Source organism: Triticum aestivum, chromosome 5A (genome assembly GCF_018294505.1).
Source record: "Triticum aestivum cultivar Chinese Spring chromosome 5A, IWGSC CS RefSeq v2.1, whole genome shotgun sequence".
Lineage (NCBI taxonomy): Eukaryota > Viridiplantae > Streptophyta > Magnoliopsida > Poales > Poaceae > Triticum > Triticum aestivum.
In genome coordinates, this window is record NC_057806.1 from 67,982,951 (window position 1) to 67,992,996 (window position 10,046).

Genomic DNA, 10,046 nt, shown 5'->3' on the forward strand with positions numbered 1-10,046 from the left:
TCATGGGGACTCAGCAATCTCACACCCTCACGATCAAGACTATTCAAGGCAAAGGTATGATGTGGAGCCGCAGCAAGCGGCTAGCATATATGGTGGCTAACAAATTCGCAAAAGAGAGCGAGAAGAGGAGGCAAAAGCACAGTCGAACAACTATGATCAAGAAGTGATCCTAGAACAACCTACGCCAAGCATTACTCCAACACCATGTTCACTTCCCGGACTCCGCCGAGAAGAGACCATCACGATTACACTCGCGGTTGGTGCATTTTAATTAAGTTAAGTTTCAGGTTATCTACAACCGGACATTAACAAATTCCCATCTGCCCATAACCGCGGGCATGGCTTTCGAAAGTACAAATCCCTGCAGGGGAGTCCCAACTTAGCGCATCACAAGCTCTCACGGTCAACGAAGGATATTCCTTCTCCCAAGACAATTCGATCGGACTCGGCATCCCGGTTACAAGACATCCTCGACAATGGTAAAACAAGTCCAACAACACCACCTGAATGTGCCGACAAATCCCGATAGGAGCTGCACATATCTCGTTCTCAGGGCACACCGGATAAGCAATCCGTACAACTAAAACCAACCCTCGAGTTTCCTCGAGGTGGCGCTGCAAGGGGCTCTAGTTTGGACCAACACTCAGAGGAGCACTAGCCCGAGGGGTTTAATAAAGATGACCCTTGGGCTCTGGAAACCCAAGCGAAAAAGAGGCTAGGTGGCGAATGGTAAAACCAATGTTGGGCATTGCTAGAGGAGTTTTATTCAAGGCGAACTGTCAAGGGCTTCCCATTATAACCCAACCGTGTAAGGAACGCAAAATCCGGGAACATAACACCGATATGACGGAAACTAGGGCGGCAAGAGTGGAACAAAACACTAGGCATAAGGCCGAGCCTTCCACCCTTTACCAAGTATATAGGTGCATTAAGATAAACAAGGTAATATGGTGATATCCCAACAATAAACAAGTTCCAACAAGGAACGATCTCCAATCTTCACCTGCAACTAGCAATGCTATAAGAGGGGCTGAGCAAAGCGGTAACGTAGCCAAACAACGGTTTGCTAGGACATGGTGGGTTAGAGGTTTGACATGGCAAATGGGGGGCATGATAAGCAAGTGGTAGGTATCATAACATAGGCATAGAAAAAGAGCGAGCATCTAGCAAGCAAAGATAGAAGTGATTTCGAGGGTATGGTCATCTTGCCTGCAAAGTTCTCAGAGTTGCCTTGATCCTCATAAGCTAACTCAATGGGCTCCTCGATCACGTACTCGTCTCCCGGCTCTACTCAAGCAAGAACAACAAGCAAAAGGAACACAATCAACCACATGCAATGCTCAAGCAACATGATGCAAACATGGTATGATATGCGGGATGCGGTATGTGATGCATATGCTAGATTTGGAAAGGAATGATTGAACCTGGCCTCAACTTGGAAAACCAAGAGTTCCACTGGAAAGGTGAGATGATTTCGGTCGAAATCAATATAAAGATCACCGGAATCAGATGCACGGTTTGGAAATGGCAAGCAAAACAAATATGGCACCGATCTGCGATAAACAGCAAGTAGCCTCCTAAATGCATCAAGAACGACATGCTACAGGACTCAACCATAGCAACAAAATATATGGCAGGGATCCACTCATGATGCTTGACAAAAGATGAACACTGAGATACGGTTAATTCACTCATTAACAGGTTCAAACAAGCATCACAAAATTGCAAAAGATAACAGGTTTCAGACTTAGTGAAATTAACAGCATGTCAGGAATTTATCATAAGGAAGCAATCTTTAGTGTATGAAAACTACATGCTACAGGAACTTATCATGGCAAGGCAAGGCATGGCATGAAGCTACTCTAAGTATATAACAAAAGTCCCTTCGTGACCATGAGCCAAAAGGGACCGTAAAATACAATTGCAAGCATGTGAACATAGCAAAAACATAAACAGATTCAGACTTAGTGAAAAACTGGAGCATGCAAAATAGATTAACAAGTAGGCATGTTTACGAGCTCGATGCACTCACCACGAGGCATTTCATGACAAGCTAAGCATACACCCAGCAAATAGACATGGCAAGAACAACAACATAGCATGCACGGATCAACAACAACAAGCTTGGCAAAATTGCTAAACATGTTAACAATCTGCCAGGAACATTTTATAGCAAAAGTAGAGCTCGATTGACTCAAGCTAGGGTGCTCCATAATTGCAAACAAAGACATGGATGGATAGAGCACCACAATATCTACAAAACATCCTTACTAATCATCCTCAAAAGAGGCATGGATCACTAGGAAACAACATGAACATATGGCATAAAGACAATAACAGGACAAGGACTTGGGGAAAATTCTAAGTCCCTGAAATCAACATCATTGAGTAAGCTACTTTGCATGCTTGTGCTAGTCACCATGAAGATCACAAAAATACATGGCATACACCCCTGTAAAGATGGTATGGCATTCATCAAAACACATGTAGAGCTTAGGATCATAGCATGCACACATTAATCATGAAAAAAATGACAAAATGCCATTTGCTGAAACAGATCTGACATAATCATCACATAGCCCTATTTCAACAGCATTTCGGGAATCTAGATGAGCTCAAATGAAAATGATGCAATGAGATGAAATGATGTACTCGTCGAGACGAACATTTTGATATGCTACACGCACGAATCGGAGCAACGGTTGCAGAGTTATGGCATGTCAAAGTATTCAAATAAACTAGGGTTTAGGGGGAAATCTCAGATCTGGATCCGGCCGGAAACACTGTAGATGCACGGAGTCTGATGTTCGCCGGAGCTGTCGGAGATCGTCGAAGGGGGGTCGCCGGACTTGGTCGGAGTGGCCGCGGGGGCGTGCCGGAGTTTGGGGACGCGGTGTCCGTCCGGGTTGAGGAGGAGGACGACGGTCGCGGGGCACTGTCACCGGACAGCGGCGTGGCGGCGGTGGTCGGCTGGCGGGCGGCACCGGCGGAGGGGAGGCCGGCGGACGCCGGCGCGGGCGGCGGGGAGCGAAGGAGGCGGCGCGCGGCTTCGGGCCCTTGGGGGCTCTCCCTGGGCCTCGCGGGCCGCGGTGGTGGGGAGGTCGGCCAGGACACGTGGCGGCCCCCTATTGGCTCGGGGCAGCGGCGCGTCTCGTCCGGCGAAAAACGGACATTGTCCGGCAGCGGCGGGGTAGGTTTTTAGGGTTTCGGGGAAGGAGACCCGAGATTGAAAAAGAAGGGTCTATTTATAGAGGTAGAGGGAGCTAGGAAGCTCCAAATGAGGTGCGGTTTGCGGTCACGCGATCGTGATCGAACACTCTAGATGATGGGAGAGGTTTAGGTGGGTTTTGGGCCAGTTTGGAGGGGTGTTGGGCTGCAACACACACGAGGCCTTTTCGGTCCCTCGGTTAACCGTTGGAGTATCAAACGAAGTCCAAATGGTACGAAACTTGATAGGCGGTCTACCGGTAGTAAACCAAGGACGCAGGACAAGTCTCGGTCCAATCCAAAACCGTTTAACACCCGCACACGAAAAGAGGTAGAAAGGGACACCGGAGGACATAGGAGCACCGGAATGCAAAACGGACAACGGGGAAAATGCTCGGATGCATGAGACGAACACGTATGCAAATGCAATGCACATGATGACATGATATGAGATGCATGACAAAGACAAAACACGCGGAGACAAAAACCCAACAACGAGGAAAATAGAATAACTTAGTGCCGGAAACGGCAAGAGTTGGGATACAATTAAGGTAAATTACATCCGGGGTGTTACAAAACTCCACCACTACGAAAGGATCTCGTCCCAAGATCTAGGACTGGAAAAACTCCGGGTACTTAGAACGGAGGTGATCCTCGTGTTCCCAGGTGGCTTCACGGTCGGAATGATGTGACCACTTGACTTTGAGGAATTTGATTGACTTGTTGCGAGTCTTGCGCTCAGTTTCTTCAAGAATAGCAACGGGGTACTCACGATAAGATAGGTCTTCTTGGATATCAATGTCTTCGAAGTTGATGGTGCGGTCAGGGGTCTTGAAGCACTTGCGGAGCTGAGAGACATGAAACACGTCGTGCACGGTTGCAAAGTTGGAGGGAAGCTCAAGTTGATAGGCAAGATCGCCTCTCTTGCTGACAATCTTGAAAGGACCCACGTATCTAGGGGCAAGCTTCCCTTTGATACCGAAGCGACGAGTACCTTTCATTAGAGAGATGCGGAGGCAAACATGGTCTCCGATCTCGAAAGCCAAGTCACGATGCTTTCTATCATAGTAAATCTTCTGGCGCGATTGCGCGGCTTTGAGATTATCATGAATGACTTTGCAGATCTCTTCTGCCTCTCTGATCAAGTCATTGCCAAGAAGTTGACGTTCACCAGTCTCTGACCAGTTAAGAGGAGTACGACACTTCCTGCCATAGAGAATTTCAAATGGGGCCTTGCCCGAACTTGCTTGAAAGCTGTTGTTGTAGGAGAACTCGGCATATGGAAGACAATCTTCCCACTTCATGCCAAAAGAGATGACGCAAGCCCTGAGCATATATTCAAGAATCTCATTTACTCGCTCGACTTGGCCACTGGTTTGGGGATGAAAAGCTGTGCTAAAATGGATGTTGGTGCCCATGGCCTTCTGGAAATAATCCTAGAACTTGGAGGTGAAGATGCTGCCATGATCTGAAGAAAATCAACTACGGAATGCCGTGTAGAGAGACAATCCGAGAGGTATATAGCTCTGCCAATTGAGCTGCTGTGATAGATTCTTTGATAGGCAGAAAGTGAGCCACTTTAGTGAGCTTGTCGATGACAACGAAGATAGTATCATTGCCACGCTTGGACTTTGGAAATCCAGTCACGAAGTGCATCTCAATGTGGTCAAACTTCCATTCTGGAATGGCAAGAGGTTGGAGGAGACCAGCTGGTCATTGGTGTTCTGCCTTCACTCTTCTGCAGACATCACATTCATTCCCGAACTGAGCAATTTCACGCTTCATTCGAGTCCACCAGTACGATTGCTTGAGGTTATTGTACATCTTTGTACTTCCAGGGTGGATAGAGAGGAGTGAATTGTGAGCCTGGTTCATAATGACTTTACGAAGGTCACCTTTAGGCACAACAATGTGATCCTCGAAGAATAGAGTATCCTTGTCATCAAGACGATAACACTTGTACTTGGGTTGACTCTTGGCAATCCCAATCTTCACCTTCTTCACCATAGCATCAAGAAGTTGAGCCTCGCGAATCTGATCTTCCAAAGTAGGAGAGACTTGGAGGTTTGCCAGAAATCCTTGAGGAACAACTTGAAGGTTGAGTTTGCGGAAAGCTTCACAAAGCTCGGGTTGGTATGGCTTGAGAATCAAACTGTTGCAGTAAGCCTTCCTGCTCAATGCGTCAGCAATTACATTGGCCTTGCCGGGAGTATATTCGATACTCGAATTATACTCTTGAATCATTTCGACCCAACGAGTCTGCCTGAGGTTGAGATTAGGCTGAGTGAAGATGTACTTGAGACTCTTATGATCGGTGAAGATGTGCACTTTTCTTCCCAATAAGAGATGTCTCCAAGTTAAAAGAGCATGCACAACTGCCGCCAACTCGAGGTCATGAGTGGGGTAGTTCTTTTCATTGGGCTTCAACTGGCGAGAGGTATAAGCCACAACTTTCTTCTCTTGCATCAACACTGCACCAAGACCTTGAAGAGAAGCATCACAGAAGACCTCAAACAGTTTGGATTCATCAAGAGGAGTCAGAACTGGAGCAGTGACTAATTTCTCTTTCAGGGTGTTGAAAGCGATGTCACATTCAGGAGACCAAACGTACTTTACGTGCTTCTGGAGAAGGTTGGAAAGAGGCTTCGCGATCTTAGAGAAGTTCTCAACGAACCTTCGACAATAGCTTGCGAGCCCAAGGAAGCTGCGGAGTTGCTTCACATTCTGAGGTGGTTCCCAATTCACAATTGCAGACACCTTCTCAGGATTCACCGCTATGCCCTTGGCAGAAATGATATGCCCAAGGTAGAGAACCTCATCAAGCCAAAACTCACACTTTGAAAACTTGGCATAGAACTGATGTTCTCTGAGCTTATCCAGCACCAAACGCAAGTGCTTGGCATGATCATCCTTGTTCTTGGAAAAGACCAAAATGTCATCGAGGTAGACCAAGACGAAGTCATTTGTGTAGGGGTTGAAGATGAAGTTCATCATGCGAGAGAATGTCGGAGGAGCGTTGACTAGGCCAAAAGACATGAAAATATATTCATATGAACCATAGCTTGTTCTGAATGCTGTCTTAGGGATATCTTGCTCACGAATGTGAATCTGATGATAGCCCATACAGAGATCAAGCTTGGAGAAAACTTGAGCACCTTTGAGTTGTTCAAACAGCTCGTTGATGTTGGGAAGTGGGTACTTGTTCTTTATAGTCTTCTTGTTCAATGGACGGTAGTCGACACAATGTCGGTCCGTTCCATCCTTCTTCTTCACAAAAAGAACTCCACAACCCCATGGAGAAGAACTTGGTCGGATGAGACCCATTCGCTCTTGAATATCGAGTTGCTTCTTCAGCTCTTTCAACTCTTCAGGTGCAAGCTTGTAAGGACGTTTGCAAAAAGGTTCCATGCCAGGCTCAAGATCGATGGCAAATTCAACTGGCCGGTGTGGAGGCATTCCTGGAAGCTCTTCTGGAAAGACGTCTTGATATTCATAAATGACTGGAATTTTAGAGATGGCATCCAGCTCACCCTTCTCATTGAGAGAAAACAGACGAATGGTATCATCCCTTGCGGCAAAGACAATTACATCCTCAGACGAATGAGTCAATTGAATCTGCCTGGCAGCATAATCAAGCCGAGCCTTGTGCTTAGAAAGCCAATCCATTCCAAGAATAAGATCAATACCCGAGTTACCAAGGACCATTGGGGAAGAAAGAAACTTATAGTTGTCCAACGTGATAGTAACATCTGGAACCTCCAAACTGGCAGTCAAACGTTTCCCGGGAGAAACGATATCCATTGCTTTGCCCAAATGAGAAGAAACGAATTCATTCTTGGCAAAAAATGGCTTTGACATGAAACAATGTGATGCACCAGTATCAAAAAGTACTTTTGCAGGAACATCGTTAACAGGAAGGTTACCCATGATGACATCTGACGAGTCCTTTGCCTGAGGTGCATTCATCAAGTTGACCTTGGCGTGCTTGGGGTTATGCTTGACCACTGCATTGCTAGTAGATCTCACAGGAGGAGGAGGAAGGCGCCTTTGATTGAAGCATATGTTGGCATAGTGACCCTTCTATTGGCACTTGTTGCACGTGACCTCTGAAAGCGGACGGTGATACGGAGCACTTGTTCTTGGAGCTTGAGACGAAGTCTTGTTCTGAAAGCCTGATTTGGGTGGGTGGGAAGATCCATTGCCACCTTTGCTCTTCTGCTAATAAGGCTGACGGAACGAAGGGCGAGGCAGCCAATACTTTTGCTGCTTAGCCACTTGAGTTGAGGAAGAAGGAGTTGCATCTCTGACTCGCTTCTTGGAAGCATCGCACTTGAGTTGAGCAGTCTCTTGTTTCAGTGCCATATTGTAAAACTCATCGTACTTCTGAGGCTCGAAAAGCACGAGAGCAAGTTGAAGATATTCTCTGAGGCCACCCCTGAACTGATAAATCATGCTCTTCTCGTCAGGGACGTCCTGCTTGGCAAAACGAGCGAGCTTCTGGAACATGATGTTATACTGGTAAACAGACAAGCTGCCTTGCTTCAAGTTGCGGAATTCCTCACGCTTGCTTTCAACAACACTCTGAGGAATGTGATGATCTCTGAAGTCTTGACGGAATTCACTACTGGAATCTGGCACTTTGCCATCTGCCATGGCAGATGGCAAAGGCATGGTCGGCGGATGGCAAAGGCTTTGCCATCTGCCAACAGATGGCAAACAATTTGTCTGAAACCCTGCCGGCAAAGGCTTCTTTGCCGTATGCTGGCTGATGGCAAAGAGCTTGTGGCTTTGCCATCAGCTGGCAGATGGCAAAGCCTCTTAACGGGGTTATCCCCGTTAGAAGGCTAACGACATACTTTGCCGTCAGCCAGCAGATGGCAAAGGCTGCAGGCTCTTTGCCGTCTGCCAGCAGATGGCAAAGTATGCAGGATCTTTGCCGTGCGCCAACGGATGGCAAAGGCTGCATGCTTTGCCGTCTGCCAGCACATGGCAAAGAGCTTTGCCATCTGCTAGCAGATGGCAAAGAGCCCAAATAGGCCAGCCCAAATTTTACATGTAGATGACACGTGGCCTCTTTGCCATCTGCCAGCCGATGGCAAAGTGACTATATTGCCCCATTTAATTTTGTTTTTTCTTATATCAATTCATTTTCACAGAAATCAAACACAAATATGTTAATATGACAAATATAGCATATTCAACACATATTACCAATAGTCATGAACACATATATCCAATACATGTTACCAATAGTAGCAAGTTTCATCCGTACATATACATAGTTTCATCAATATTACACAGTTTCATCCATAGGTAGCAAGTTTCACAAGGTCAAAACAAAAACTAAATACAAGCACTCCATCAACCCAAGCTTTCGTGATCTTAAGCAAATCTGTAAAATGGGAAAGAAGAAAGTTAGAAGAAGAAGACTAGAAGAAGAAGATTATTATGATGCAACTAAAATGTGAAGATTATTATGATGCAACTTATATCTGTAAAATAGGTCATTTTGGAGCTAAGTATGGTTATTATGTCATTTTTGAGCTAGCTAAGCATACTAAGTCATTTGGTGTAAACCATGCTAAGGTCATTCTAGAGCTAAGTAAGGTTATTATGTCATTTTGGAGCTAGCTAAGCATGTGAAGTTATTTAGGAGCTAAAATATGTTCATCCAAATAAGCAGATATTACAAACTGCTTGCCATAGTTTACAATTTTTATGTGTTGTGGCCTTCTTGATTAGTTTGGCAACCGACATATTTGAATGCCATCCACATGTCCAAAATTGATTACTTCATCTCTGTCCAAACTAAAGTTGTCAATATAGATCATGTCTGTGAGTTCTTTCTACCCTCGACTGTCAACTATTTTGAAACGCAAGGAGTAGCATCTAATTTCATCCTATAGATGAAACCATGTCAGAAGTCACGATGATGGGTGCAGAGGAAGTCAAGATGCAAGTGGACATGTTCGTGGGGTGTCCACCATCATCCGCACCATTCACGAGGGCTAATGACGGAATTAATTAGCAGGTGCCCACGTACCAAAGTGTTCGCCTGGCCGCAACACCGAAACATGCTACGCAGCCACTCCATTCTTGTTTATTTTTTGCAAATTATAAGAGCTGCTTTTTTTCTTTCATGTACACTCATGGCGAAGCAGAGGCATGAGGCTTGTGCATGCTAATGTTGTCATCTACTCTAGTTAGCACCAACAAACGAAACAAAGCGGGTTTTAGTCTCAATTTGCCTACTTTTCTTCTGCTCAATTTGCCAACTTTTCTAGGAGATTGATCACGATAACTATGACGATGGTGACGTACATGCAGTCATTTTCTTTAATGCGGGTTTTACTCTATCAATCAACTAAGCCGACCAGTTGTAAGCTGTGTGCTATACGCCGAGTGTAACACTTGGCGTACAGTTCGCCGAGTTTGAAACAGCTTTTGCCGTGTATGAAACATACACAGCTTACAAAGTTTTTCCTGTAGTGAGATTGCTATAATGTATATCCATGTAGTTGCATGAAGCAAACACAACTTCGATGTGCATGTCACTTATTTTCAAATACTTTACTGAATGCGCCATACTGTAGTTGACTTCTTATATAGGGAAAAGATGCGGAAGATCCTCCACGTGATTCCACTGTACGTTTTAACACTAGGTTGAACATGTTGGTTTGGCTGCTTCAGCACATGCACTGACAGGCATAAGCATCACGTGTGTAAACTGAAAATTCAGTCTATCCTCATGCTAAATTAGCATAAGCTTCTAACTTATTAGGACAATGATACTAGGATTCAACTCAAAAGGTATACGTATAAAGGGTATTTTAATTTTA